At 52.8% G+C, this 23291-nt stretch overlaps 1 long non-coding RNA gene across 1 annotated transcript in view; it reads left to right on the forward strand.

The window, feature by feature from the left end:
* LOC118499540 overlaps window positions 1-11082 on the forward strand; it is a 39178-nt gene extending 28096 nt beyond the window's left edge. Inside the window, exons 4-5 of the long non-coding RNA XR_004902037.1 lie at window positions 4758-4905; window positions 10003-11082. This is a non-coding gene — a long non-coding RNA (uncharacterized LOC118499540). The remainder of the gene's footprint in view (window positions 1-4757; window positions 4906-10002) is intronic.
* The last annotated feature ends 12209 nt before the right edge of the window (window positions 11083-23291 follow it).

Consider the following 23291-nt stretch of genomic DNA (forward strand, 5'->3'; position numbering starts at 1 on the left):
TTACCTGTGTGCCAGGCATGCAGGGGTGGGTGATGCCTCTCCACTTCACAGAGGATAACAGAGCAGAAGTTGAGGTCAACAGTGAGAACTGTTTGAGATCATCTGGTTAAAAGGGACAGAGCAGGGATTGGAAACAAGACCATGAGCTTCCTGGTTCCTTTTCTAAGTTCCTGTTGATTTGAGAGCGTGTGTTCAGCCTTCAAGGGCCACAGAGGGATGCCAAAGCCTAGCTCTTGCCCTGGAGCCCATGGTCCAGGCCAGGGAGGGGAGAAGATTGGGCCTCTTGCCACAGAACTGGACTGAGAAAAAGTGTGCCATCCAGGCCTGGCTGTGCAACTCTGCCGGAAGTACTTGGATTTCTCAGGAGCAAGGATCCCAGAAAGGCTGGGCTGGGGTGGGTGTTTGGAATATAGAGAGGCTTGGAGTAGCAGAGAAGATGAGCATTCCAGTTAAAGAAATCTGAGCAAGCAAGTGTTTTGGACTAGAGCGGCATAGCATGGGGTCAAAGAGCGCAGAGGCTTGGCTGATGGGTATGAAGGTTCTGGATCCTGAAAGCCAAGCACTGAAATGGTCCTTGGAAGTCACCAGTGCATCCAGCTCACTCACATGACAAGGGTCAGACCAGAGCTGTAGCTGGGCTGGTGGTCAAAGGTGGCTGAAGTCCTGGACTTTCCTCCCATCCTGTCGTCCTGTACAAGGGGCCTGGGTCCTGCTTAAGAGGAGGCCTTGGGGAGACAACAAGACAGTGATGTAGCAATGTTAGGCTTTCTGACCACAGATCTATCAGGAGACCCTCTCTCCTGTGCAACAGTCATATGGGGTTGCTGCCTGCTCCGCCTATGTTAGAGCTGCCCTGCCATGAGTACTCACTAGAGACCAGGCACTGTGGTTGTTACTATCCTCATTTCATAGTGATAAACTGCTCAGCTAGAGTAGGGCTGGGGCTGGGTGCAAGGCCTGCCCAATGCTACCTCAGAAGACACACACTAAAGCCCCAGTCTCCATCCACTTGACCAGGGACCACAGGGGAAAGTAGTGAGCTGGATGACGATCTGGGAGGAGTGGAAAACAAGATGAGCAGCTGCTGCCACAGCCAGCTGCCTGTGGGCCAGAGCTCCCTGCCACCCACAGTCCAGCCTGCTCTGTGCCAGGGCCTGCTGCCTGTTGCACTGAGGGCGGCTGGAACACCCAAGCTTCTGGGGCCATCACCCTCTCTTCCCATGGCCCTGGCTCAGCTCCCCATGCCAGTGGGCTTGGATACCCAGAGCACCATCCACAAGTAAGCCCAGCTCTGTGGTCCACCATGCCAGCCACAGGGTTGGAGCAAGGGGGTTAGGATCTGCCCATGGACACACAGCCTCATTAAACAGAAGGCATGAGGCCTCTGGACCTGCCTCTGGACAAGGTTGGGCTCTGGCGTTCCATCCAGGCTGCCCAGGCAGAGGAGTGTCCTACTGCCCACCTTCTGCCTATGGGAAAGCTCTCTGAGGTGGAAGAGGGAAACTGGGGCCCAGGAAGCAACTGAGCATTTCAGGGGGGAATTTCCAGGTAAAAGAAGGAAAGATGAGGCCCATATACCCAAACGCTTCCCCACCGCATGGCCCTCAGGCACCCCTCCTCAGCACGAGCCTCTTGAGTGTCTTATCTCATTGGGCGATCCTGCCAGATCTTCACTCCCCACGAGAGTCCTGACAGTTTCCAATGATAGCCACATCGTCGGTGCTCTAGCATGGACCTGCCTATCCCTTACTGAAATCGTTGCACCAGCCTCTGCCAGAGCCCCTGTCCCCAGGCCCTCCCTGCCTGCCCAGCCCCATCAGTAGTCAAGGTAGCCACATCACCCTTATTCCTTCCCAGTCTCCCTGTTGACTGCAGAGAAAGTTCCAGCTCCTTACCCAGGTGGTCAAGGCCCTTGGTGTCCTAAGGCATCCATGCTCCCTGGACCCCAGTCTCCCTGTGCACCTCACCCACCTTCCAGGTAAACCCCTGGCTCCTGGAAAGTCTGGCTGTTTAGTGGTACCTCCTCAGCACTGGGCCTGAAAAGTCCTTCCCACAAGATTTGGCTAAGACACTCCCCTCTCCATGAAGTGTACCATTATTTCCTCATGTCTGGCCTGGGGGGTAGACCGCCGGCTCCTTCCTGCCTACTTGCTTCTGTGCACTCATGTGGCACAGTGACTGATGCTCAGGGAAAATTCGGGTCCTAGCCTGTCTTCCCCACTAAAACGGAAGCTCCTAGAGTCAGGAATCAACCCTGCTTCCTTCTGTCTGTAGCATGGAGTCTGGCTTAGAGAGGAGGCACAAGAAAACATTCATTCATTCATTCATTCATTCATCCATTCATCCATTCATTCATTCATCCTTTCAATGCTGTTGAGGTGTTCTTTACAGACTGGACAACATTCTCAAGCAGGACGGCCATTGGTAGCCACACTCAAAACCACATGGTCTGGGGGCAGCTGATGGGACCTGGGAGGCAAGGAGAGGCATGATGATTGGTGTGTGATGGGGAAGCCCTGGCCTCTGCTCCCAGGGAGGCCTATTTTAAGGCAGCCTGGGGCACAGGATAGCTTGGGTTTGAATTTAAGCTCTCTCACACTCTATCTGTGTATTTTGGGTAAGTTACTTACCCCCTCTGAGCCCACAATGACATTTTCCCTTAGGGTTTTGTAAGCAATGGGGCAATACTGGGAAAGCACACGGTGGGCGTGTGATAGGTGGTTATTATCCCTCCTTCTTCAGGGAGCTTCTGGTTCATGTGGGTCACCTGGAACCTATCCTCAAAGAAGCAGAGAGCTGGAACCCTGCAGTGCATACAAGTATCCTGATGCGGCCCTGTGGGAGTGTAAGGGCAGTCCAGAGGTCTTGCAATCTCTGCTCTGGGAGATGGGCTGCCTGGTCGGGATGCCAGTCTGCCCTTCTTGCCCAAAAGCCACCACAGGCCCCTGTCCTCTGCACTCCTCAGCAGCCTGGCAGGGCTGGTATTGGGAGAGCCCAGCATCAGCCCTGCAGCCGCTGGTAGGGCCAACCGCTTGTCAGGCCTGGCCCCGTGCCTCACATCCCTCTGGCAGTACCTGGCCACTGGCTTCCTGCAGGCGGATGAGGGCTTGCGGCCTGTGCTGGCAGGCCCTCCCAGAGCTGAGGTGCCTTGGGTCCAGGCCCACACCTACTAACCCTCTTAGGGGAGGCCTGATGAATGGGGACTTGTATAAGAAGGGCCACATCTCTGTACAGATCACAGCAACCAGGACTAAGTGACACCTCCCTCCTGTGATTGAGACTCCTCAGAGGAGGTCTTGCACCCCTAAGACTCGACTTTCTGGGCCAGGACTGTGGCTCCCCACTCAGACCCTTCCCAGAGTGTGGTTGTGTCTTTCCTGTCAGACTAACTTACTTTCTATGGCAGGTCCACGTCCCCTCCCTCATACCAGATTCCCGGGGCAGGGCCATGACTGCTGCTCAGACTAGGGGAGGAGGTGAGTTGCAAGACTGTTCTAGAAGCACATGGTGGGGGTGGGGGTAGCATGGTGAATTCGAGGCCCTACCAAAGATTTTATCTGTGGGTGTCAAGTGGTAGAGGAGGGAAAATAATGGATAAAGAGTGAGAGGCCAGGGTGGCCCTGTGGCACCCAAAGATTGGGCTTTTGTCCTGTAGATTATGGGGAACCAAGGAGGGGGACAAGAAAGTCAGAGGCATGTTTCCCACAGATCCCCCTGGCTGTGGGGTGGCCTGAAGGAGAAGGAAGCCTGGGCTGCTGAGCAGTGGCAGGGGAACAGGAGGGAAGGAGACATTGACGGGTCTGGTGGAGGAGGAAGGATGATCTAGCTCCCTGGTCCCTGGTCTCTGGGGTTCACGGTAGGGGAGTGATGGTGCCCTGGGGCCATGCCAGTGGAAATGTCCTGAGTCCAGCTGGGGGAGGAGGTTTGTACCAGATGTAGAGCTGGAGAAGTGGGGTCAGCAGGTGGAACTGCTGGGTGTGAGGTCACCTGGAGAAAGGGGGAGATCTGAGACCGTGTTGGGGGACACAGGAAGGAGGCACAGAAAAGAAAGCCCCCACTGATCTGCCTGTTCTCTTCTAGGAAAAGGGAGAACACAAGCTGGTTGGCCTATATCCCTGGCTGGGGTGGGGGTGAGGGGCCCAAAGCAGCGGATGCTCACTGGGCCTGTGGGCTCCCCGACGGCCCCCTGGCCTGGCCTGAGGACTCCCACCCCGCCCTCCAGGCCTTCCACTCCACACAGAGCCTTTGCACTTCTTTGGAATTTTCCAGGTGGAAATTTGCCTCAAAGGGCCTCTTTGGCTCCACATGCTCAATACATCTTGTCCCTGGTCCCACCGCCCCAGCCCCCAGCAGTCCTGAGCTCCAGGACTGAGCCCCCTGGAGTGCTGCGCCCTCCTATCAGGGGGGTAGTGGAGCAGCCAAGGAAGGAAACAGGTCCCCTGGTGACCCCCTCGTACCTCTCCCCGCTCCCTACCCGTTCCAGACACATTTGCGATTTATCTTTCTCTGTTGTTTATTGTGTGGAGGCCAGGCCTTCCAGCCAACTCGGAGCTGGACCGGCCAGCCGCAGCCGAGACGGCCATCCCAGCCAAGCACAGAGCAGCCCCCGCCTGCCGTCCCCTCAGCCACCCCTGAGCCAAGCAGGGCCTAAGCTCTGGCCTGGCCGGACGCTCATTATGGAGCCTCAGGGCCTGTCTCCCCTATTGTCTGCCCATGTTTATAGCCTCGCTCGTGTTTGCCTCATGATTTTATTCCAGGTGACGCCCCAGTCTGAATGGGGCCTGCATGCCATCCTACCAAGGCCTCTCTCATCACCCAGGCCTTGGGCTCCTTATCCATCATCTCATTGAACAGCAGCAGTGGGAGGGCTCATCACCTATAGGGGAGCAACCAAGAGCTCAACTGGTGAGCGGGATGGAAACCTGTGCTCTTTCTGCTGCATGCGGGGGAGTGTGTCCCTCATGTACATGTGTGTGCATGTGTGTGCTTTGTGTGTTGGGTTGCTTGCGGACACATGTGTGTGCACGAATGTGTGGGTTGTGGGCGCACGTGTGTATGTGTATGTGTGCTTGCATTTCTTTGTGTGCTCACACATGTGCACATTCTTATGTGCCTGTGTGTGCTTGTGCACATGTGCTCTATGTATGCGTGTGCATGTTGGTGTCGAAGAGGCGAGCACACACACATACCAGAGCCTGTCTGTTTTTGCTTTATCTCTGCTGAAGAGACAGAGCCTGGAGAGCAAAGCAGGTGGATGCCTGCCGACCTCCGGGCCAGGCTTCCAGGATGGTCATTCCCTTCATAGTGGTGTAGACCTTGGCCAAGTCATGCACCTCCCTGGGTTTTAGTTTCCTTTTGGGTAAAATGGAGGTTGTGTTGATGCTGGCCTCACTGCATGCCTTGGGAGTCTAGAAGGACCGTGCTGGGCTCTGGCTACAGATGCAAGGGCTGGATTGTTTGATGGCAAAAGTTGGTATCCCCATCCTTAGAAATTAGGGGGCTGGAGTGCTCCTGTGTCTGTGCGGTCGTGGTTAAAGTGGGCAGGGGAGACCACGGCCAGAGGGGATGGAAGGTCTTGGGTAGGAAGAGGGAGCGTAGGTTAGGATGTAGACTGGCAGTGGAGCCGGGTGGCGAGTAAGATGGCAGAGTTTTGTTGATCTTGCTCATTCTTTATGGTGTGCTGACAGCCAGGCCATGAAGTATAACTCTTTCCAAGCACATCCCTGTCCCTTGGGACTGTGGCTCTAGAAGCTAACTGTGACAGTCACATGACTACAGCCCGGGGCTCCCAAAGGCAGGTCTGGAGGGTTGGTAAACTCCACAGAGGCATCAGTCCCCTGGGGCCCCCTCCCTAGGGTTCCTGCCCCAGGGTCTCTCTTCCTGGGAGCTGCAACCTCTGTGCTCCTGTGGCCTTGGGGCGTCCCCTGGCACCAGATGTGGTTATGACTGAGACAGGGGTGGCTCAGGGGTGCCCTGGGGAGGAAGGTTCACCCCAAGGACATGGAGCCCCCTAGTAGGCAGCTCTGTTCTGGGCCTTCTGACCCTGACTAACCCATCTCTGCTGAACTAGCTAGGCAAGTGCCTCCCCTAGGGACCCTCAGAACCTGAGATGACCAGGTCCAGGTGATCTCTGCCCTTCCCACCTCCCAAGGCTGCCTTGGACCCTGAGAAACTTCCACCTGTTCCACACCAGCTGAGGGCATTTGAGGAGCTGCTGAACACCTTCCTGGATTGTGCTGGAAGTTATAGAGAAGGTGGGAGGCTCCCCAGAGGGTCAGGAAACCCTGCTCCCACATGAGCTGATCCCTGAGGGAGGCTGGAGGGGAAGATAGTTCTGAAGAGTCAAGACTCTCGTTTCTCCCTACGGCAAAGCCTGGTACTCAGGAAAGCTCGAGTGTGCACGTGTGTGTGTGCATGCATACTTGAAGCCCCAGAGTCTGTCCAAAGTCTATAGCGAGAATTAGATACGCCCCGTGACGCCGACGCAGGCCGTGTGGCTACATCTGGGAGTCCACAGTCCCGGCCAAGGATGGGCTCGCAGCCCACCCAGCCCCATCCACACACAGAGGCCAGCACCCCCCTCCAGTTGCCCCTTTCAGAGAACAGAGGATCAGGGGTTGAAGGTCTTGGGAGAGCCCATAAAAGTGCCGACAAATGCATTTATGTTTCTCCAAATGACACCAAAACAAACCGCACTACAGAAGAGACAGTGTTTCACTCATTTTAAATCATGGTCATGGGGACTGTGCAATTAATTCCCATTTTTCATCCTTTCTTTGCGCTAGAGACGTCCCTGTCTGAAACCAGCCCCCACCCCTCACCCCACCCGCCCCACAACTCCGTTTCAACCAGACGCTCATAAATCTGTTTTGCTTGTTCCACACGAGTTGCCTGGGAAAAGGCCCCATTTGCCGCGTCTGCTCCTCTGTCCAAACGTTCAACGCCTTCGATATTTTATGGTTTCACGTTATTGACTTGGCTTCCCAGGTCCCCTGTGGTAAACGGCTGTTTGAGAAAGCGGCAAGAGGCGTGGGGTGACCTCAGGTTCACCCCCTTGCCTGGCGGGAGCAGGGAGAAACGTGCTAAAGCCCTGTAGCTGCCCAGGGGCCCGTGGCCTCCCAGGGCAGTTGCTGAGGGGCCACAGGCCCTGACTGGAGGCTGCTCCTCCGTGCCCTGACTTCACCCCATCCTGTGGTCCCAGGCCTGTTTGTCCTCAACTTCCAGAACCTGCATTGCCAAAACCTCGGCTTCTGCTTCCCTCTCCTCTTTCCCTCTCCAGCCCAGCTCCTGCTTTTCCCAAGGACGTTGCCGCCCCCAACCCCCACCTCCAAGCGAAGAGTGTATCCTGGAAGCAAAAGATCCAGGTGGAAGGAAAGGTGTGCAAGGGTAAATGTCCAGGGTGGTTCCCTCCACAGCCAGCCCGGGCCTCCTCTGTGCCACCGAGGACACACAAAAAAGGCCAGGCTGATTTTCAGCTGGCATGTCCCGGAGAGGTGATCTAAGTTGTCAAAATTTTGACTGATTTCCTGAATGAGGAGAAAGCTGCCCTGGCCCCAAGGGAGTTAGAAGAGAGGGTAACAGACAGGTAACTAGATAATTATGGTCCCAGTGCTCAGCAGTGTTTAGCAGGACACAGGAGCTCAGAGGCATCGTTGACCTCTGCCCAAGTCTCCTGGAGGAGAAGGCAACATCTTAGTTGATCCCTGAAGGACTCATAAGAAGCACCGGAAGTGCATGGTGACAAAAGGGAGGTGCTGGGGGTGGTACTTCAACAGCATGTGCAAACCAAGAAGCAAAGGAGAGATGTTCAGTGTGTTTGAGAAATGGCTCGTGGTATTCACAGAACAGGGGGATGGAGGATGGCTGTTGACCGGGACCAGCTGTGAGCGGAGGCATCTACTGTAGAGAGATCGGAGTTTGCCTCGACGGTGGCAATTTAAGCTCAGGAGTGACATAGAAGGGTTTACATGTTGTCAAAACCATCCTTTAGGAAGGAGAGTGGTTTGGAGAAGAAGTAAGACTGGTGAAAGTCAGTGTCCCTCACACCATACACGGAAATTAATTAAAAATAGTAAGAGCTAAAACTATGAAACTTCTGGAAGAAAATACAGGCAAAATGCTTTAATTACGTTTGGCAAATATTTCTGAAATACATTACAAAAAATGCAAACAACAAAAGAAAAATCAATAAATTGGATTTCATTAAAATAAAAACTTCAGCACTTCTAAGTGTCTAAGAAATGTCTAAGACACTTCTAAGACAGCCAGGACTATCATATTAAGAAAATGATAGTCCTGGCTGGTGTGGCTCAGTGGATTGAATGCTGGCCTATGGACCAAAGGGTTGCTGGTTTGATTCCCAGTCAGGGCACATGCCTGGGTTGTGGGCCAGGTCCCCAATAAGGGGCATGCTAGAGGCAACCACACATTGATGTTTCTCTCCCTTTCTCCCTCCCATCTCTAAAAATAAATAAATTATTTAAAAGAAAAAGAAAATGATAAAAGCAAGGCACAGACTAAAATTTCTATAAGACATACATCCAACCCAGGACTTGTATCTAGAATATATGAAGAAATTTTAGACCAAAAAACAGGCAAAACCTGGAATGCTCAATCACAGCTGGTGGAGTATAAAATGGGGCCATCACTTCGGAAAACAGCGTGACAGTTCCTTAAGATGCTAAACATGCACCTACCACATGGCACAGCCATTCCATTTCTAGGTATTTCCCAAGAGAAATGAAGATATCTATCCACACACAAAAATGACGCATAAATATTCATAGCAGCTGTCTTGTAAGAGCCCAAAACTGAAAATGTCCATCAGTGGGTGAATGGATAAACAAATTGAGGTCTATCATACAGTGGACTACGACTTAGTGATAAAAAATGGACTATCGATGCCTGCTACAACATAGATGCATCTCAAAATAATCTTTCTGAATGAAAGAAGCCAGACCCCCCCAAAAAGAGTGTATAAAATCCTAGAAAATGCAAATGAATCTACAGTGATTTGTTTGGGAGACCTTGGGGGGCTGGAGGGAGGGATTACTAAGGGGCAGGAGGAAACTTTTGGGGGTGATGCCTGGATGCTTTTGTTATCATGAAAGTGATGATGATTTCATGAGCATGTACATATGTCAAAACATATCAAAGTGTACATTTTAGACCATTGCTATTAATGTATGTCAATTGAACCTCAATAGAGCTGTGAAAAACTCACCAACATACAAATTAGAGCAGGCAACTGGGGAGGAGACAGGAGGTGACTGATGTCCGTGACCATGGCTGGGAGATTAAATGTTAATACGTGATGATTCAGTCACTCACTCACTCCCACACCCACTCATCCTTTGCTAAATCGTAAGTCCCATAAAGGCAATAGCGAAGTCTGTCTTGTTCACCCCTGTGCCCAGCTTGCAGTAAACACTGGGTCAGAGAAAAGTGGATTGTCTCCAGAGGAATTTAGAAGGTACTTGGCCAGACCTGAGGATGTCTGAGGAGCTTGAAGAACCAAAAATAACTCCCATGTTTCCAGCTCAAGTATATTGAGCTGCTGGGGTTCAGGTTTGTAAAGGAGAGAAAGGTGGGGATACCTCAGACTCGGGGATGCTGAGTTTGTGGCGCTGGGGACAAAGTATGGGGACAAACACGCTGGAGTGAAGGGTTTGGGAATCACCAGTATATCTCCCAGTGGCTCTTTTTTTAAAAATATTATTCATTTATTTTTTAGAGAGAGGGGAAGGGAAGGAGAAGGAGAGGGAGAGAAACATTACTAGGGGCCCTTCATGTGCCCCCAGTGGGGGACTTGGCCCATAAGCCAGGCATATGCCCTGCCTGGGAATCAGACTGGTGACCCTTTGGTTCGCAGGTCCACACTCAATCCATTGAGCTATACCAGCCAGGGCTACCAGTGGCTCTTAATGTTGGCTGCATATTGGAGTGAAAACTAAAAGTTTAAAAAAATAATACTCATGCCTGGTTCTCACCCTGGACCAACAGAATCTCTGAGGATGCTGCTAAGCACTGGAATTTTTCCGAAGCTCCCAGGACATTCTGACATGCAGCCAGAGTTGATGGCCCTCGCCGTGGATGGTAAGTGACATCATGGAAGAAGATGAGCTCCGCAGAGCGTGGGGTGGGACATGGGAGAGGAGAGGGTTTGGGAGTAAGCTTCAAGGAGCTCCAACTTTAAAAGATGGAAAAGGAACCGATGAATGCATAAATAAGTGGAACAGCAAACCAATATTTCTCTCTCCCTGAAATGAATAAATAAAAATTAAAGGGGGAAAAAAGGAGATGGAAAATGGAGAGTAGTGAGAAGCTAGGAGTAGCTGGGGGAGTACCTGAAGAGAGAGGTGGAAATCAGGAGAACGGGTCATAGAAGAAAAGGAAAGTGGATTCACAGAGTAGAAAGTTGAAATTAGTGTCAAATGCTGTGGCTACATGCAATAAAGGGGAAAATACAAAGGATCCATTGGATTTACTGACAAAACAGTCAGCGGGAATGTAGAGGGAGCTGTTTTGATGGAATCGGGATGACAGAAGGCAGACTGGAGGGGACTACGGAAAAAGTGGGACTGGAAACAGTGAACTCTTAAAAAAAACCACTTTGCTTTGAAGTGGAGGAAAGTGTGGAGTTAAGAAAGGGTTGGGGATTTTCAGGCAGGGAGTGGTTTATGCATGTTTGCTGATAGAAAGAAGTCCAAATGGAACAGAATAAAGTATAGAAACAAAAGTTTCACAAGCAGTCACTCAATTAATGGCAAAGACATGGCTGCAATTCTATGCAGCACATGCTGCTAGAGTGTGTGTGTGTGTGTGTGTGTGTGTGTGAAATAACCTTGATCCCTACCTCACACCACACACAAATGTTACTTCAAGATGCATTATAAACTTAAATATGAAAGCTAAAACTATGAAGATATTGTAGGAGAATATCTTTATAAATTAGGGGCCAGGCAAAAAATTTATGTTTAAAAACAACATACCACTAAAGGTAAAATGAATCTATGGTGATACAAATCATATTGGGGCCAGGGAGAGGGACTGAGAAAGAACTCTTGGACGTGGACATGTGTGGTGATTACTGGGGGGAGGGGGGAGAGGTGAAGGGAGGGGCGGCGGAGAAATGGCGATGGGCAGAGACTTGACTTGGGGAGGTGAACACACAATACAATGAAACCTGTATAATCTTATTAACCAGTGTCAACCCAATAAATTCAATAAGAAGAAAACAAATAAACAAACGAAATCATATCAGGGTTGCTGAGTGATTGGGAAAGGGCACCATGGAACTTTCTGGAGTGATGGAAATGTTCTGTGTACTGAGGAGGGTGGGGGTTACATTAGTGTATGCATTTTTATTTTTTTAAGTTTTCTTTTCATTTAAATCCATTTGACTATGTAACACCTTGTAAATTTAAGATGTACATGTTAATTTGATACATTTATACATTACGATTGCCATTGTATAAATAGTTAGCATCTTCATACATCACATAATTATCATTTCTTTTTTGTGGTTGGAATCATTAAGATGCAGATTCTTAACAAGTTTGATGATTGTAATACAATGTTGTTATTTATATTCACTATGCTGTGCGTTAAATCTCCAGAACCCATTAATCAGTTGTAAGTTTGTAATGTGTGCATTTTTCAAAACAATCATTAAACTGTATACTTAAGATCTATGTATTTCATTGTTTTCAATATAAAAAGATAGAAAAGAAGGAAAACGTCTTGTTGAGAAAGTTAGAGGCAAGCCATAGACTAGGAGGAGATACTTGCAATACAGAAATCTATAAAGAACTTACATCCAGAATGTGTAAAGTGAAGCCACTCCCTTCGGGCTAAAGCTTGAGCCCCTCAGCTCGGCATTCAAGGCCTCCGTGGCCCATCCCATCTGCCTCTCCAGGCTGTTGGGTCAGATGTGAGCCTATGGGCCCTGTGGGGGACCTGGAGGGGTGTGGAGCTGAGCACGCACTCATCAGGCGAGCATCGGGGCATGCCAGGGCGAGGCTGTGGAAGGCCCAGAGCACTGTTGGGGGATGAGACAAATCAGGCAAGGCTTGGGGAAAGTGTGGAGTGGAGGTGGGGTGGCTGCAGGGGATGGTCTATCGGGCCTGCCAAGTGACACACGTGGCCTGAGGGGGATAAGGGGGAAGGGTCAGGCCCGTCATTGGCAGACACGACTGACTTTCTGGGGAAGAATGGCAAGGGGAGATGCCAGCATGAGTGGGCCTGGACCAAGAAAGTGGAAGTTCAGTCTGGACTTTTATCCTGGTGGGGAAACTGAGGCAGAAGTCTGGACCTATGGACAAGGCTGTGCAGTTGGTGAAGGGAAAAGGGAAAAGCCTGGTCCACTGGGAGAAGTCAGCCAACTGTGGGGGTGGGGGTGGGGGATTGGGAGGTCTCAAACTAAAGGACTTATTCCTCAGCTTCATGGATTTGAGGCAGTTGCTGGGGCTTCGCCTCATCTGTCAAGTAGCCCCTGGGCACCAAACGCTGTGGTGGATTCTGTATCAGGAGGGTCTTGACAGGGGGTCAGTGATACACCCAAAGGAACTAACAGAAGGGACTCTAGGTAAGGGAGAGTGTGCAGACAGAGGTGGGGTGGGGGGGGCAAAGGAGCTGAGAGGAGGTGTGGAGGCCCAGCTGTGATCCTCCTGCCCCCAGGCCTGGAGGGGAGCGGGAAGGGAAAGTGTTCCCAGGGTGCAGCTAGAGTTGGGACCATACAGTAAGGACCCCCCGTCCCTACCCCAGCTGCTGAGAGCCTGGAGGAACAGCCAGTAGCAGAACCGTGACCAGGCATGAAGAGAGCTGGGGACAAACACCCGACTTCTCTTCCTCCCGCCCTGCTCCCACGAGCACCTCATATGCATTACTCGGTCATCACCCTTCATTTTCAGTCCATTTTATGGGGAAGGAAAGTGAAGGTCAGCAGTGAGGGGGCCTGCCCACAGCCACTGCACAGTTGCTAAGTGGCCAAGGCACAGTTCTAGGACCTTGACCTTGGCCCTCAGGGCAAACCTCCAAGGGATTCTTTGGACAGAGGACACAGAAGGTGTGGCAGCCCAGGCTGCAGGCGGACCCCGGTTAAAGCTGGCCTCAAGGCCCTGACTGGGTAGCTCTGTTGTCAGAGTGTTGTCCCGATATGCTAAGGTTGTGGCTTCCACCCCTGGTCAGGGCACCTACAAGAAGCCACCAATGGATGCATAAATAAGTAGAACAACAAATTGATGTTTCTCTCTCTCCCCCTCTCTCTCTTCTCAAATCTATAAATTAAAAAAAATAAAAATGTAAAAAATTAAAGCTAACTGCAAGGACCTGGAGCTATCAAGGTGGCTCCTTCAGGATGGTGACCTCAGCCCTCTCCTCCTTTGAGTCAGGCCCTGAGCAGCATCTGGCCCCCCTCTAGTGGCTCCCCTCAAGGCCGTGGCTCCACACCAGCCTGTCACGTGGCCCGTGCTGACAGATTGGGTGTCTCCGGTGCACCAGCGGCTGCTGCTAAGTGGCTTCCTGGCAGGGAGTCAGGGGTCACCTCATCGCTGCTCTACTCAAACTGCGCTGGCCTCTTCAGGGCGCCTCCCACATCTGTCTGCTGCGATTGGCTGTGCTTAGCATCAGCTCAGAGATCCAGCCCCTGCCTGGAACTCTCTGGAGAGGGGCCTTGGGGACCAGTGGCCCCTCGGGCAAATGGACAGTAGGCCAGAAGGACCCTGGGCAAGAGCTGGAGAGTCTTACCAGCCATGTTTACGGCGTTCCCCACGTGCAGGGCCACTCTTCGTCCTGGGCTCCTCTGTGCCACACCCTCGCTCTGGCCAGTGGCATCCAGAACCTTGGCTCTGGGCCTCAGCTCTAGGCAAGCCCTTGATCTCAGAGATTTTCTTTTTCTTCTTGCACTATGTCCCCTTGAGGCCATTGTAGGGCTTGGGGACTGGATGAGGCTGTGACCAAGCCACTGTCCAAGACTATGGTCCCACTCAGTGAGTCTACCAGTGCAGGGGTGTGATCACCAGGACCACCACCTCAGCTGAGTGAGTCCCCTTGCCCAGGAAGGGCAAGCCAGTTCCCCTTCCTGGGGCTCTGCTGTCTTTGGGAAACAGAGAAGAGAGAGCGGAGTACATAGCAGGACTTCGGCAGCCCCTGAGACATCTGAGTCTGGGCGTGGGTGTCACTACAGGGCAGCTCTGACCCGCTCTCCTGGCAGCCTTGGCTGGCCCTGTGCAGGGGCATCACACACAGCCCCAGCGGGAGGGGAGGCAGGTTTGGGACAGGGTGGCAAGTGCAACTAGAAGGTATATCAGGACAAGGGGGAAGCAGGGACAAGGTGGGCATCAGGGAAGGCTTCTCAGAGTGACACTGGAGCAGGCCCCTGAGCCGAGCAGGAATATCTTGGGTAGAAAGGAGGCCACTGAACAAACGTTCCAGACTGAGGGGCAGCACAGGGAGGAGGACAGGGTACTGTGTGTGGGCAAACAGATGGGGCTCTCCCTGGTCAGAGCAGAGGGTACGTGGGGTGGGGAGGTAGGAAGTCTGCTGGAAAAGTGAAGGTCTGAGGCCCAGGGAGCCAGGGCTGTGCGTGAAGCTCAGTAGGCAGCACGGGACATTCTGGAAGCCAGGAGGGGACGGCTAGCTGGGGAAGGGACCAGGGTGCCCTTTCATCAGGTGTGGCCTCGATCACCTTCCTGGGCCTGCAGCTCCACAGCTACAGCTGGGTTGGTTGCAGAGAAATCTGAGGAAGACATGAGACAACCTGGTCAAAACCTGGGGCAGTTTGGGGGCCAGTTGCAGAGAGCAGCCGAGGCCCAGGCTGAGCCAGGCGGGCGGGCCCCGGAAGGCCCACCACGTGCCCCAACTCTGCTAGGCCCCTGGCTCATCACACAGGCGGGTTCTCTGCAAGTTTCCCAGCAGGCAGCGGGCTCAGTTCCCTCCACCTCTTCCTTCCAAGACAAGGGAAGGAAGGACCTGAGCTTCTAGGGTCCTTGACTAGGGCTTGAGCCTTGGATCCCTTCAGTGAGAAGCTTGTCCCCACAGCCAGTGGGTGGAGGTGGAGCCTGTCCCACCGACACTCGCTCTTTGTCTGCTTCTCAGCAGGAGAAGGTGCCTGAGTTGGTGTCCAGCTTGGTTGGCATCCAAGCTGGGTCAGCAGTGCCAGCCTCCCATCTGGCCCCAGAGACACCCCCAGAGTTCCAGGGCTCCTCTGAGAGAGGTCAGGATGGCGAAAGGCTCAGGGGCAAGGAGCTGGCACTGTGGTTGGCAAGGCCCCGGGAATAAACAGCCTGTCCACCGCTTGCAGGCAGAAGTTCATTGGATGTCCAGAGATGTGGATGGGCTGTGTTGGGCCAAACCCCAGACCCAGGGTGGCAAACCCCATGCTGCTCCAGACAGCTCAGGGGCTTGGTGAGTTTGCATACGGAAGTGAGGCGTTCCCCAGATTACCAAGGCTTGGATTTGAAATAATCCCAGCTCAGTAAGGGCTGGGGGGCTGAGGAGGCCAAGGAGGAGGGTGGGGCACAGGGACAGGGCTCAGGGAGGATCTGAGGGCTCTGAGAGGGGCTTGCGTCCTGAGCCCGGAGATCAGCCAAAGCTTGGCCCAGGCTGAGCTCCCTGGGTGCCTGGCACCAGCCGAGGCTGGGGGGCCTGGCTTCTTCCAAAGCCCTCCTTGTCCAGCAGTGGGCAGGCTGGGGGCTGGGTGAGGCCGCTCATATCTTCCTCGTTACTTCATTCATTTTGCTCCCACTGATCCCTTGTTTATCTCACTGGGAATGCAGCCGTGGTGGAAGCTGGGGCCAAGGGAAGGGCCAGAGCCTGGGCCACATCCAAGAAAGCCCCAGCCCCACTCATTTGCCTCCCCCACCTGGGTCCCTGGGTTGCACATGCCCAAGGACGGCCAGTTCTGAGAACCCCTGACAAGGAGCCCAGGGGCCAAGTTTTGGGCCAGGCCGAGTTCTAGACTTTGTTTTTTCCATCTGTGAGTTGAAGGTTGTTCTAAATAACCTTTTAAAATGCTTATTGTCATCAGTAGTAAAGCCACCCTGTCTGGCCCGGAGGTCCCTACCTTTACCCGAGGCTCACACGTCTCCATAGATTACCACGATCCCACCTTGGAGAAGAGATGGGGTACAGGGGGCATCCCCAGCAGGGTTGGGGGTAGACACCAGGCTGGAGAAGACCCTCTGAGCAGGGTGGGGGCATGCAGCAACATAAGTCAGAGCTGCTGAGGGCAGGGAGGGATGGGAAGGCCAGCAGGGCCAGAATCTGAAAGTGTCCTTTAAAAACTGGTCAGAAGGGTAGGCCAGGTCCCTACCATACGCTCCTGTTTTTGGGCTCCTGCCTGGGCTGATCTGTGGTCCTTGGGGGCTTAGGTTAGGTGGGCCCTAATCCTACCACTGAACAAACCTGTCTGCCCCAGAAAATCACTCCTTCAGGGCAGGGGTGGGCACTTGGGCTTCAAGCAGACTGGTCTGAGCCTTTATCCTTAGTCAGTGATGTCCAAGGACACCACTGCCAGGAAGGGGCTGCTGGCCCCTGGTCAGATGTAAGAACTGAGGCCCAGAGAAGCAGATGGAGTTATTCAGGACACAGCTGTGAGTGGCAGGGCTGGGATCCAATCACAGCTGGTCTGACCCAGAAGCTTGCCCACTCTCTGTCTGGCTCCACGACCCAAAAGGGTGTGAATTCAGGCCCTCTTGTCTTCTTTCCCCCAGCGATTAGGTTTTCCAGTCTGTAAAATAGGGTGGGTGGGTCCAACTCCAGGCCCGTTTCTACCCCCTGTTCTGGAGCCTTGTGAGGAGGAATGAGGTCATATTTGTCTAGGGGCTGGAGTGTCTTGGAAGGAGAAAGCTCGGCAAAGACAAGGGCCCATTGTCCCCCGTTCCCCAGACCCCTGCCAGCTCCCGCCCCAGTCACCAGACAAGGCCAGCCCCGCCTGAGAGCTCCAGAGGCCACCACATGCCAACAGGGGATGACTCAGTGCCCCCTCCCTTCCCATTGATTGACAATGTCTGGAATCCCACCATTAAAACTTTGCTGGGGTGCCACAGAGGGAAAGGCAGGAAAAGAAGGGAAGGCTCTGGGGGTCCCGGCTTGGGGATTTCACACTCAGGACATTACGGGACATTACAGTGGGCTTCAGAGGGGCCGGGCAATGATAAGTGAGAAGATCAGAGACTAGCATGCTCACTTCCACAGCCTTGGTGTGAAGCTCTTACAAGTGTTAGCTCAGTGAATGCTCACAGCAGCCCTGAGGGGACATTGATATCATCGCCCCATTTTACAGATGCAGAACACTTAACCTAGGTCACCCAGCTCATAACTAGTTAGATAAGGATGGAAGAGATGGAATTTGAGCTGGCGTTTGTGTGGTTCTAAAGAATTCTGCAGAGAGCATCCGGATGTACAGGCGGAGGCTGGACTGGGGAGCACGGGACGATCAGGTCAGATCCAGAAGCTCACAGTGGATGCGGGGAGGTCCCAACAGAGGTGTGGACACCTCCCCACTGAGACTATGGACCAGGTCACGGTCCTTCTTTGCCGTAGAATGGAGAGGTTGGGGCAATTCCTAAGGGCTAGGAAGGCTCCTTGGCCTGTGGCATTGTGAAGGCAGGGGAAAGGATGCTCAAGAATTTCAATACTTTGAAATACCTAATGGGGCCACACAGGGGTAGGGTGATTTCTGGCCTAGAGACACTCCTCTTTCTGGCCTCCTTACAGCTCTGAGGCCCATGGAGCTCTGTCAGCAATTAGCCAAGCAAGACAAATAACGGCTCAAGCTTAACATGTCCAAGAGTAAACTCTTGATTTCCTCCCCAACCTGCTCCTCCCTGTGTCTTCCCCGTCTCAGGAAATGGCACCACCGTCCGCCCAGTTGCTCAGGCCAGAAAACTGGGAGGCATCCTTGGGTTTTCCCTCCCCTCACCACCCACATCGATTCATTGCCAAGACTTGTCAAATTCTACCTCCAAAATAAATCCCAAATCCTCTTCTCTGGGTTCCCACAGCCACCACTGTGTTCAAGCCACCGCTGGCTCCCCGCCGCCCCGGACACCAGTGGAGCCCCCTGCCAGCCCGCCCTCTGCCCGCTCCAGCCCACTCCCCCACAGAGCTGAAGGAACTGGCTTAAAATATAAATCAGATCCCACCCTTCTCCTGCTTAAACAGCCCCTTCCCCCACTGGTTTCCTATTGCATTTGGAGCAAAACTGGCACCCTCATTGGCGATGAGGTCCCTCGTGACCTGAGGCTACCGCACCTGCTTCTGCTCGCCCAGCACTATCTTCTCTCTGCATCAGTACATTAGCACATTCTGTTCCCCTCTGCCTGGAAGTTCTTCCCCACAGTTCTTCACCCAGCTGGTCCGTTCCTGTCCTTCAGGGCTTGGTTTCCTGTTTGTCTCCTTACAGGAATTTACCTTAATTTATAAGTATGTGTTTATCGTCGTCTCTGCAACCAAAGCTGTAACATCCACAAGGGCAGGGCCATGTCTACCTTGCTTACCACTGTGCTCCCGGTTGGCGCGCAGATCTCCATTGCAGGAAATAACAGCAGCAGTTGGTATATATCGAGCATTTCCAACGCTCTTCTCTCATTTTGAATATAATCGTCTCAACTACCCAATGATGTAGGTAATATCAGTGTTTTCCATTTTTCAGACGTGGAGCCCAAGGCTCAGAAGCTACAGTTAGTTACCCAGGATCGCACAGCCTGCCATGCTGGGTAGCTAAGTGTTGCTCAGAACCCGGGTCAGTCCGATCCCAGGCCTGCCCTTACCGCCACTACGAGGTCTCAGGGGCACACTGCCATCAACGCTGTCACTGTATTCCACCAAGCCTTAGAGGCCAGAGAATGAAAGATGCACCATTGTTCATGACGTTTTAAGGACAGTCAAAAACCATGACAATTAAACTACGACATGTCATTCCAGTTTCAAAGATGTGAAAACAGTGCTTTGGGAGAATTAATAAAATATGGTATTTTTATTATGGTAATAAAATATGGAACAAAATCTACTCAATCCTCAAGACCCAAGGGCAAAGTAATAGATGGATTTCTCAGAAGTGCTGGGGATTGTTCCATAGCCACCCATGGGCAACGAGAAGCCCTGCCCTTGGCCCAGGAGAGTTCAAGGCTGAGCAAGGTCAATCCAATGTAATACTTGTGCTGGATGCTGCAATGAGAGCACTCAGGACCTGCCAGGTATTCAAAGGAGACCCCAGACCTGCCGGGAAGGCGGTGAGGAGGAGGAGCACAGACCGGCTTCGTGGAGGAGGGGCCGTCCACAGCAGATTCCAGAGTGGGAGCCGAGGGGAAGCAGGCGGGCGGGGGTGGGAGTGTGCCAGGCAAAGGAGGAGCCCACACAAAGGCCTGGGCACACCTTCCCTGTGGGAAATGGCATGTCGCTGGCTCAGTGTGGCCGAAACAGAGAAAGGGAGAGCAGGCCAGAGGTGTCATGGGGTGGATGGTGATGATCTTTGCGGGGCTGATGAAGGAGTTGAGGCTTCATCTGGCAAGGGAGCGAACCCATGAAGCCATTAAGCAGCGGAGCGACAAGGCCACCTTTGTTAGAAGGGTGGAGTGAGGGATGACAGGAAGCTTGCAGGCAGCGTGGAGGCCTGGGGGCATTTGGGGAGATGTCGGGGATCCCCAGTCCCCTTGGGCTGGGCAGTACAGTGAGGGGCACCGGGCAGAGGCTGGGCGGGGGGCATCCTCCCCCCAGGCCTGGGAATGTCCGGGTCGGCTGAGAGCCTGCTGGAGGCTGGTGAAAGGCCCACTTACCGTGACGGATGGGGGCCCCGTCAGGCTGCGCCAATTAGGCAAGATGGAGTGCCAGTGCGGTGCTATAAATATCTTGGCTGCTGACCGGCCCAGGAATGTAAATGGTGGTGTTGAACAAGCAGGAGAAAATGTTCAGTTCAGACAGGATGGTTTTTTTCCTATTTTAAAAACATGTTCTTCCCGCCACAAAGACTTCAAATTGAGCAACAAGGGGACAAGGGGACCGACTACTTGTTCAGTCCAGGGTAAGAGCAAGGGCTCATGAAATTGAAGTTTTAGGGCAAATCTCTGGAAAAGTGAGTGCATTGGATGCCCAGAAAAGCCTGAACCTCACTTGTAACTTTGTCCCTGGTCAGAGGGGCACCTGGGTGAGGGTGTGCACTAACCATCCAGTTTGGGGACACACAGACTAGCCAGGCGTCGGGTTTGCCACTGGCTAGTAGAGGTGCCTTCCCGACACTGGGCTGCCTCCCAGAGCTCCCTGTCCTGTTGTGGGCGCGGCCCAGCAGGGTGTCACGTGTGGGGATGGAAGGCTCAGCTGCTCTCATAGGCCAGAGTCAGGAAGGCCTGGCCCCCAAAAAGGGGGGTTGTCAAATGGTAAAGCTGGGAGGCCCTCAGAAGTACATTTGGAGATGTGGGTCCTGTTTTCCTTAACATCCTTTGTAAATTTCTGAGCAACACTGACCCCACAAAATTAATCCTCCACGTCAGCGCCACATTTATTTGGAACCTTGAGGTTGCAAGATGACAGGCAGAGAAGGTGAGAGGGTGGGGTGCCTTTGGCGTGCCCTGCAGTGTCAGTACACCTCTGCCTGCTCAGAGGGGCCACCCGTGCAGAGCGCTTGGGGCAGCCCAGTAGCCCTCAGTCAAGCTCTGAGGGAAATACACACACTCAGAGGGGACACAAGGATGCCCGACTCGGAAGGGACCAGGTGGGAAGTTCCAGGCCGGTGAATGAAATGAAGTGGCTGCAACCCAGGATGAGCCAGGTCCGCAGAAAACCTCAAGACAACAGAAAAGGTGCCATCCAAGTGACTTGTGGTGTTAGGACCCTGCTCTGTGTGTCCAGGAGGAGGCACTCCGAATTGGAAAGGACACATGCTCCCCGGGGAAGGGAGAGGCACACGGGGAGCACGAGCGACTGAGGGATGGGCGGCAGGAACAGAGTTGCATCAGGCAGGTTCTCATCTCCTGGCCCAAAGCAGCCCACTCCAGGAGCAAGGCAGAGGGGGTGGGTCCAGGAGCTTACTGCACTATTTGAGGAGACAGCAGAGGAACTGACCCATTTGGCAAATATTGATTGCCAGCCTGCTCTGTTCCAGGGGCTATGCTCAGCTCTGGCTGAAATCCCTGGATGTGGAGAAGGGGGTCTGGCCTATAGATGGGACGAGGGCTCAACCAAGCTCCAGATGAAGCTTGGGACAGAGCTTGAATTTTAGGGGGAAGCTCTGAGTCTGGGAGTGGGGGATAAACTCAGGTAGATGCTAAGGGTGGTGGGGCTGGACCAAGTGCAGGGGGTAAAGGGCAGTGAGGGGCTTGGTGGGCAACAGCAGACCCAGGGAGCAGAGGTGGAGGTCAGCGCTGCTCCCTGGAGACTCCTGAGAAGGTGGCAGAGTCTCCTCCCAGCCTGCGCTGGTGGGCTTGGGGAGCACAGCTGAAACCACAGGTGAAGTGGTGACAAGCAAGACTTGCGTCCTTGCCTGGAACACACCACTCATCTTTCGAGCCTCCAGACAGGGCTCAGAGCTGGTGCAGATGTGCAGTGTGGCTTGGGCTGGAGAGGGGTCCCAGGTGGGGCTCTGGGCAGCAGCAGGAGCTAGAACAGATCAGCAGGTGAGTTGGGCCCTGGCCTCCTCCTGGGCCAGACTGGGTCGGCCTCAGGACCCTCAGCTGCCACACTCTGGATTGAGTTGGCCACCCAAAGAGGCCAGGCTGTATAGATAGATGGTGCCCTGGCCAGGGCCCAGCCAGTGGCTGCATCTTCCCAGCAAGTTGGCACGGCCCACATATACGCAGACGTCTCAGCAACCCCCAAGGAGCACTTTTTAGGGAGAACAATGGGGTGTGTAAAGCCAAGAGAAGATGTGCCTGAAAATGCAAGAGTGTGTGAGTGCAAACCAGGGATCTAGTGCACAACTAAGGATGTAAGCGTGCCTTGGGGGTGTGGCCTGTGTGAGCATCCAAAGGCTGCCAGCGGATTCCAGGCACCGGCAACGTGGCAGCAGTGTGTTGCTGTCTGTTTCTCGGTCTTCAAAGATCCTTTCCACAGCCGATCACTGTGGCTTCATCCCCACGGTCACTGCTGGGGTCCTGCCCCTTCCCCCACATTCCCACCTTAAAGCTGAGACCATTCATCTCTTCCATGTGATTTCTTCTATTATTTGGAAACTTATAAACCCCTCAGGAAGTTTAAGAAACGTTAAGGAAAACTTATAAATGCTTTTCCAGAGGGCAAAAAAGACTCACTATTTCCTACTGGCTACTGTAGAATTTTATTACTTATTTATATAAGTTTTAACTCTTTTATCTGCCTGGAGATAATTTTAGTGTTAAATATAGCATTAGCTCATTTTCTCCCATTCTGAATCACTGACTCTTCAATTCATTTTATAAGACTTGTTGTACCATGCGTTGCATTTTTATATGTAATGGCTCCTTGTATCTATTCCAATGGTTTGTATTTCTGACCTTACTCTAGTGCCACACTGTTAAATTATTGTTCTTTTAGAACATGTTTTATTGAAGGCTTTATAGTATAGTAGTTAATGTTATGACCTTTGAAGTCAAGCTGAATGGGATTTATACGGGAACTTTGCCATTTAATAAATATAAGACCTTGGACAAATTACCTCACAGTTTCTCATCTGTAAAATAGAGTATTGTGGAGCCTATAAAACACATTTTCCTCACAATTTCAGAATAAACTGAGAGAGACTAGGAATCAGTCAGACAGAGATAAATAGCCTTACTACAGTGCATTTCTGTCCACTGCCTCCACTAGTATTCAACATTGTACTGGAGGGCCTAGCCGTTGCACTAAGGCAAGAAAAATAAATAAAAGGTATGATGATTGGCCCAACCAATCAAGAAACAAAGCCTCAGTGGACATCTGGCCCTTCATCCTTGACTTGGATACACTTGGACCCAGTCATAGGAAGTGCCAGACACCCCAGGTCTTCCTTCTACCCCTGCCAAGCAGAGCCTTCCCACAGAATTACTATAGGCCACAACATAAAATATAGGTGTCCTGGGGGTGGGGAGAAACAAGAGTGAAGAGGGGACAAGAATGTCCACTCACTGAAGTCCCTTCACATAGAAAAATGAGGTGGAGGTGGTGGTGGAGACTTCCCCGGAAGCAACCTCACACAGGGCCATAGGGAGGGTGCAGTGAGCTAGTGCCCGTGAGGTCCTCAGCGCAGGCCCGGCGCACAGTGGGTGCATAGTCAGTGCTGTTCCTATTACCAATACGTGAAGAGTCTTGTTCATTTCATTTCCCCTCTTGTCCTGAATTTC

Source organism: Phyllostomus discolor, chromosome 3 (assembly GCF_004126475.2).
Source record: "Phyllostomus discolor isolate MPI-MPIP mPhyDis1 chromosome 3, mPhyDis1.pri.v3, whole genome shotgun sequence".
In the NCBI taxonomy this organism is placed as follows: Eukaryota; Metazoa; Chordata; class Mammalia; order Chiroptera; family Phyllostomidae; genus Phyllostomus; species Phyllostomus discolor.